Source organism: Mustelus asterias, chromosome 26 (assembly GCF_964213995.1).
Source record: "Mustelus asterias chromosome 26, sMusAst1.hap1.1, whole genome shotgun sequence".
Classification (NCBI taxonomy): domain Eukaryota; kingdom Metazoa; phylum Chordata; class Chondrichthyes; order Carcharhiniformes; family Triakidae; genus Mustelus; species Mustelus asterias.
Genome location: NC_135826.1, coordinates 35,144,483 through 35,152,445, shown reverse-complemented (window position 1 = coordinate 35,152,445; position 7,963 = coordinate 35,144,483).

The window sequence follows — 7,963 nt, the reverse complement described above, 5'->3', positions numbered from 1 at the left end:
AAAGGCTAGGAATCCTGCAGCAAGTAACTCAGTTCCTGACTCTCCAAAGCCTGTCCACCTTCTGCAAGGCACAAGTCAGGAAAGTGATGGAATACTCTTCACTTGCCTGGATAAATGATGCTCCAACAACACTCACAAAGCTTGACACCATCCAGGACAAAGCTGCCTGCTCGATTGCTACCCCTTTCACAAACATTCACTCCCTCCACCGCCAATGCATGGTAGCAGCAGTGTGTGCCATCTACAAGATGTACTGCAGGAACTCATCAAGGCTCCTTAGACAACACCTTCCAAACCCACGATCACTACCATCTAGAAGGACAAGGTCAGCAGATAGCTGGGAACACCACCACCTGGAGGTTCCCTTCCAGGTCACTCACCAGCCTGACTTGGAAATATTTTGCTGTTGCTTCGCTGTCACTGAGTTGAAATCCTGGAATTCTCTCCGTAACCGCACCCTGGGTGTCTCTACATCTCAGGGGCTGCAGTGGTTCAAGAAGTCAGCTGCTCAAGGGCAGATAGGGATGGACAATAAATGTTGATCTAGCCAACGATGTCCACATCCCATAAATGAATTCTTTAAACAGTCGAATTTGTGAGGGTATAATTCCTTGTATTGTGAATGCAATCCAACCCCCCATGCACATTTGACACGGACAATTAACACGCCAGTGCTTTGACTTTGTGGTTTCATCTGTTTCCCTTCCCATGAAAGTTAGTGGTGAGTGGCCATCTATATCCATCCTGCTTCTGATCTGCTTGACAACTTTTATATGGCGTCTAAATGATTACAGAACCTTCTTATTCTGGACTCTCTTCCTCCTATTTCTTCCTTCTTTCTTTCAAACCAAATAAATTCACTTCAACTTATCGGCTGTCTAAAGGGAAGGAAAAGCGTGGCTTTTACGCATCTTAAATTTCCCAGTTCCATGCTGGGATTAAATGTCCTTTAATAACAATGTCATCTGGGATATTTCCGAGGTGTCAATCAAATAAACAAGCACGCGTCAGTAACTATGATGGTCAAATTTCAAATATTTTTGATGAAAGGCATATCTTCCTGCCCAGTTCACATCTCTTAATGTTTCCTACCCATGACAGCCTGAGGGTCATAAACCAACTCATTTGTTTATCTCTTCACTGACTTCACAAACAACTGTGACCCATTAATCTGTCTCTTGCAACGCTGCCAGATTTATGACATTTGTAGTTTTGCTGTCAATCAACCAATCGTGGTTTCTGATTCCCTTACTTTATTTGTGATCCCGAATTCCCCAGGATATTAATATTAACCCTCTAGGTCTCCTCAGTATTCAAGGCTGTCTTTCGATATCCACCTCTTTTGCAAAAACTGAGACAAAATACTTACTGTTTGTTCTTCTCTCTCTCACAAACTCGTGCCCTCTATTTCTTTATTAATCCTTTGCCCATCTTATTTTGTTCTTATTCTACAGATGTGCCCAGATAACATTTTGGGTTTTGCTGACATATCTTGGGCAGAATTTTGCCAATTTGTAATATTTATTATTGAAGCCAGCTGTCTGGGATTATTCTTAACAATAGAGACCTGGAGTGTTAATGAGTTATCAAGAGACAGCTCAAAGCTAAGCTCTCATGGATGTCTCGGGAATGATGTGGAGATGCCGGCGTTGGACTGGGGTAAACACAAGTAAGAAGTCTCACAACACCAGGTTAAAGTCCAACAGGTTTATTTGGTAGCAAAAGCCACTAGCTTTCGGAGCGCTGCTCCTTCGTCAGGTAAGTGGGAGTTCTGTCTCGGGAATGGCCAGATACTTTGTTACGGTGAGCTTGAACAGTAGTTTTGATCCAGAATGGCAGTGTGGATGCATTATTGTATTGATGGCACATGACTAGTAGTAAATGTATGACTCTCACTGTGAAAACTGTAATTAAATATCTTATGTAAAATAAATTGTAATTTACAATGATGCCTCGTCTTGCTAACATGCTTTACACTCTGCCTTCCCTAAAGATGAGGGAACCCAGAGGCGGCATGGCAGCACAGTGGTTAGCATTGATGCCTTACAGTGCCAGGGACCCGGGTTCGATTTCAACCTTGGGGGTGACTGTCTGTGCAGAGTCTGCATGTTCTCCTCATGTCTGCGTGGTGCTCCGGTTTCCTCCCATACTCCAAAGATGTGCAGATTAGGTTGATTGGCCATGTTAAAAATTGCCCCTTAGTGTCCCAAGATTTGTAGGTTAGGGGGAATTAGTGGGTTAAATACGTGGGGTTACAGGGATAGGACCTGGGTAAAATGCTCTTTTGGGGAGTCGGTGCAGACTCGATGGGCTGAATGGCCTCCCTCTGCACTGTAGGGATTCTATGATTCTAACCCAGGTAGCAGCATATTTCAGGATTATAGTAGCTGGCCTACATGTATTCCAAAGGGCCGCGATGCCATGTTATTGCTCAACGAGACATTCATCAGTAAGCGGCTCTCCCAGTTGTAGACGATGTGAGGTCCACTGGCCTCAAACCTCAGGGATTATCTGATCAACACCAATTAAATTTTTAACTTCATTAGTGCCCTTTCCACCTCTTGTTTAAATATTTAATGTTAATGATGCAGTTCTTGTTGTTATTATTTTCATGCCATTTAACCTGAACAAGGTGCCCATTTTTCACATCCTAATTTGTTATTCTTCATTCAAGTGCCCTTGTCATCATTGACTTTTCTTTTCCCTTTAACACTGAACCTAATTAAACAGTGGTCATATACCAATTGTTGCACTGCTATTAGATCAGCGATTGGCTCTGCTGCATTGTCTGGAAGCAGGTCAGATTGTATTTTCTTTCCTGTTGGGAGTAGCAACATATTGGAGAGGGTTTTAGCACCTCGCCGCCCCCAGTGACCAGCGAGGCGAGCTGGGAAAATAGCGTGCGAAGCTAAAAATCCGATTTGCGCCCAGCGCCAAACGGTTTCCGATCTTCCTGGCCCCTTCCGAGTGGCGTGAACCGCTTCGCACCCGAAAAGCGCGCACAGCGCATTGACATGAGATTGACTGGATTTCAATATTATTAGGGAGTTTGGCGTACATGCTTCACCCCCCTCCCCCCCCAAAGGATGCTTCTCACCTCCCCGGTGAGACATCACTCCAACGCAAATCACTACCGGTCTGCACCAGTGCAGATCTGGCAAGCTGGTCACACCTGGGGCCTCTGAGGCCGTTGAACCCCACCCCCACCCCCCAGAGTGGTCAAGGGCATCGCTGGACAATGCCTGTCGGGCAGTGCCCATCAGACACCCCAACAGTAGACACCAGGCACCCCAACAGCAGACATCAGGTACCCCAACAGCGGACATCAGGCACTGCCAGTGTGCTAGGGACAGTGCTAGGGTGGTGGAACCTGGCTTGGGGCAATGACGGGGCAGGAGGGCTGTGCAGATGGGGGTTATGCAGAGGTAGATCACCAATGGCGATGGGGGGACATGTCGTAGGTCATGATGGGAGGGGGACAAGTCATGTCAGGGGTCAGCCAGCAGACCCATTGGGAGGCCCTGATGCCCCAGTGTAGTGACCCATGTCGGGGGGAGAACATGCCATCGATGAACAGGAGGAGGTGGGGGGAGGTCTGTGGAGTGGACGAGGGGGTCTCCCGGTACATTGTGAGATCGGGACACCCTTACAAAATGGTGGTTGAGCGCTCCGAAGCCGGTTTCACCAGCCTGTTTAGGATCCACTCCCGTACCAGTGCCAAGCTCACAACTCTCCAAATATGTGACTGAGTGTCAAAGGATTGCAGTGCGGAGCACGCCTGAGAGGTTGGCATGGTTCGCCTCATGCTTCTTGCTGTTATGACACTTTTGGGACAATTCCCCCTATTGACTCAGAAAACTACCATGAACCCATAACAAAAAACTCTCCACTCTCTCAATACAAGTATTTTTGCCATCCCAGTGTATTTTTGGATAATTAAAATATGCTATTATAACCATATTGCTCTAATTTATCCATAAATTAAACTTCCACATTTAGAGACTGGATTAATAATCCTGTTTACCTCACCTCCCCGTTCCCACACAATTATCTACAGACCTGACTCTGGCTGCATCAAATCACAAAGGTCCCATTTATACTCATTCAAGTTTTTTCTAAAATCTTGTCAACAATACCTGGTGCAGAAAAAAAAAACCCCTGTAATTTTATAGAAACTAATGTGTGTATGTTTTTGCCTCGAGTTTCTGACAGTGGTCCTTTCCTTCCATGCCAGTGTGCAAAGTAGAACGGTTAAAAACTAATTTGGTGTTTCTCCCTGAGTAGCACAGTGGAATGAGATAGCTGGCATCTGACTGTTCGTATGAGCCTCTTGGCTTTAAGGTCCTGGTATAATCTGCACCTCGTATAGCACCGCATGCATCAGCTGGGTCTGCTCTGCTTTGTATCCAAGCAGCTAGTTAGCGCATTTATGATGGTGCTGATATGCTGCCAGACAGTACCATCATCTGGGAGGGCATTCCTGCCAAGCTATTAACACTGGACGCATGGTCATGAATCAAAGTGAAAGAAACCCTTAGGTGAATCCCTGCCGAATAATTATCTTTCCAGGAACTCTCGGCAGGGTTTTCCAGCCCTGATACCAGTGGCCATTGTGGGTGGGATGGGAAAGTAAGAGGAGCCGTTGGCTTAATGGATCTCCAGATTTTCCTGTTCCGTCTGCGACAATGTCTGTCGATGTCAAAAGGCTGGAAAATCCCACCCTGCATGTTTTAATCCTCATTTCACTCTTGCTTCCTTTACTAATTACTTTAAATCTGTACCCCCTCGATCCTTTCACAAGTGGGAACAGCTTTTCCCTATCTACTCTGTCCAGAACTCTCACGGTTTTGAATACATCCATCGTATCTCCTCTCAATCCTTTTGCTGTGGAAAACAGTCCTAACTTCTCCAATCCATTTTGCATAATTGAAGTTCTTCTTACCTGGAACCATTCTTGTGAATCTTTTTCTACACCCTTTCTAATGCTTTCACATACTTCCTAAAGTGCGGCACCAAGAGCTGGATGCAATATTTTAGCTGAGGCTGAACTAGTACAAATTCAACAAAACCTCCTTGTTCTGTGACCATATTAATAAAGCGTAGGATATTGTATAGCCTTATTAGGTGCTTTCTTATCTGTCCTGTTACCTTCAATGACTTATGGACATATGCACTCAGGTCCCTCTGCTCCTGCACCCCATTTAGAGTTGTACCCTTTATTTTGTATTGTCTATTCTTGTGCTCCTATCACTTTGCATTTATCTGCATTGAACTTCATCTTCCACTTGTCCGCCCATACCACCAGCTTGTCCATGTCCTTTTGAAGTTCAACACTATCCCCCCTTACAGTTTACAATGCTTTCCAGTTTTGTATAATCCATAAACTGTGAAGTTGTGCCCCGTGCACCAAGGTCAAGGTTATTGATATATATTAGGAAGAGCAAGGGTCCCAACACTAGTCCCTGGGGAACGCCACTGCAAGCTATGGGCAGCACGGTGGCATTGTGGTTTGGACTGCAGCTTCACAGTGACCTGGGTTCAATTCTGACCTCGGGTGACTGTTTGTGTGGAGTTTGCACGTTCGCCCTGTGCCTGTGTAGGATTCCTCTGGATGCGCTGGTTTCCTCCCACAGTCCAAAGATGTGCAGGTTAAGTGGATTGGCCATGCTAAATTGCCCCTCAGTGCCAGGGGATTAGTAGGGTAAATATGTGGGGTTACAGGGATAGGGCCTGGGTAGGATCGTTGTTAGCTCGATGGGCTGAATGGCCTCCTTCTGAACTGTAGGAATTCTATGCTACTTTCCTCCAGCCTGAGAAACATTAATTGCTCTGTTCCCACAAAAGGAAATGACTGCGGATGCTGGAATCTGAAACAAAAAACAGAAAATGCTGGAAAACCTCAGCATGTCTGACAGCATCTGTGAAGAGAGAATAGAGCTAAGATTTCGAGTCTGGATGATTCTCAGTTTCCTGTTGCTTAGCCAATGTTGTATCCAATTCATTACTATCTTTTTTTTATACTTTTCCAATTCAATCAAATCAAATCCAACGATCCAGGCTGACAAGACAGAGCGAGCGACCAAACCACCCTGTCCTGGGCCTGATCTACATGAGCCAAGCTGATTGGAGAAGGGGGAGGTTCCTCCTCCAAGACTTGAGCTCATTTGCATCTTAGTCAAAAGGCCGAGATGCTGCTTTAAAAGATTGCTTCATATGAAACATATGAAGCCTCAGTGTAACCTAATGACCTCAACCAAGTGCGGCCGACCATGGGCTGCCGACCATACTACACTTGATCTTAGCCAAAAGGCCGAGAAGCGATCCAATTCATTACTATCTCTTTTATTCCAAGAGCTATAACTTTGATCACAAGTCTGTTGTGTGGCACTGTATCGAATGCCTTTTGTAAGTCCATGTACACCACTTCAACAGCATTACCCTTTGTGTTACCTCTTCAAAAAACTCCAGCATGTTAGTTGAACATGAAGAAATACATTCTGGCTCTCCTGAATTTCTTCAGCCAGAGGGTGGTGAATCTGTGGAATTCATTGCCACAGAAGGCAGTAGAGGGCAGGTCATTGAGAGTATTTAAGACAGAGATAGATAGGTTTTTGATTGGTAAGGAGATCAAAGGTTACGGGGAAAAAGGCGGGAGAAAGGGATTGAGAAACATTACAGCCATGATTAAATGGTAGAGCAGACTTGATGGGCCGAATGGCTGAATTCTGCTCTGATATCTTATGATCTTATGTAATTTTGCCCCCCAGTTATTTATTTTCCAGAGGTTTCCCCACCACGCTGCTCATCACTGGAACTTGACTCAAGAGTTGTGTTGCCTGAGGATGAGTTAATTAATCATGGCTTGACATTGTCCCCCGTGCTCCCCCCACTGCGTATTGCCAGTGGCTCTGTGCCAACTCCTGCCCCACAGAGAATGGGGAACATGAAACTGTGCACAGCCCCTCCGTCCCACCTGCAGCACTCACTGCCACCCCCTGCACTCTCTGCCCCCCAAATGCTCTCTCCCAGTGCTCTTTGCCCCCCAACATTCTCTGCCCCCAACACTCTCTGCCCTCAGCACCCTCTGCCCCCCCAGCGCACTTTGTCCCCCCCCAATGCACTCTCTCTCCCCCAGGAATTTCTCTCTATCCCCCAGCAATCTCTCTTCCCCACCCCCAGCAATCTCTCTCTCCCCCCACCCCCATCAATCTCTCTCCCCACCCCCCCAGCAATCTCTCTCCCCCAGCAAACTCTCTAACCCCCCTCCTGATCTCTCTCTCTCTCCCCCCATATCACTCTCTCCCATTATATCTCCCCCATATCTCTCTTGCCCCCCCATATCTTTTTCCTGCACCCCCATTTCTCTCTCCCCCATATCTCCCTCCATATCCCTCTCTCCCCATATCTCCCTCTCACCCCCTCATATATCTCTCCCCCCATCTCTCTCTCTCACCCCCCAACTCCCAGCAATTTCTTCCCCTCAGCAATCTTTCCCACCCTCCCAGCAATCTCTCTCCTCCCCAGCAAGCTCTCCCCCACACCCCCAGCAAGCTCTCCCCTCACTCCCCCCACCCTCCCATCAATCTCTCCCGCGACCCCTCCAGCAATTTCTCCCCCCAACCCACCACAATCTCTACCCCGACACCCCAGCAATCTCTCCCCTCAGCTATCTCCCCCCCACCCCCAGCAATCTCTCCCCCCCAGCAATCTTTGTTACCCCCAAGAAATCTCTCCCCCCAGCAATCTCCCCTCCCACCCCAGCAACCTCTCCCCCTCCCCAGCAATCTCTTTCCCCCAAATCCCAGCAACGTCACAATCTCTCCCCCCTCAGCAATCTCTCTTCCCCAAACCCACCTCCCCCCCAGCAATCTCCCCCCCCCCAAGCAATCTCCCCATCCCCACCAGCAATCTCTCCACCCCCACCACAATCTCCCCCCGACACAATATCCCTACCCACCCCAGC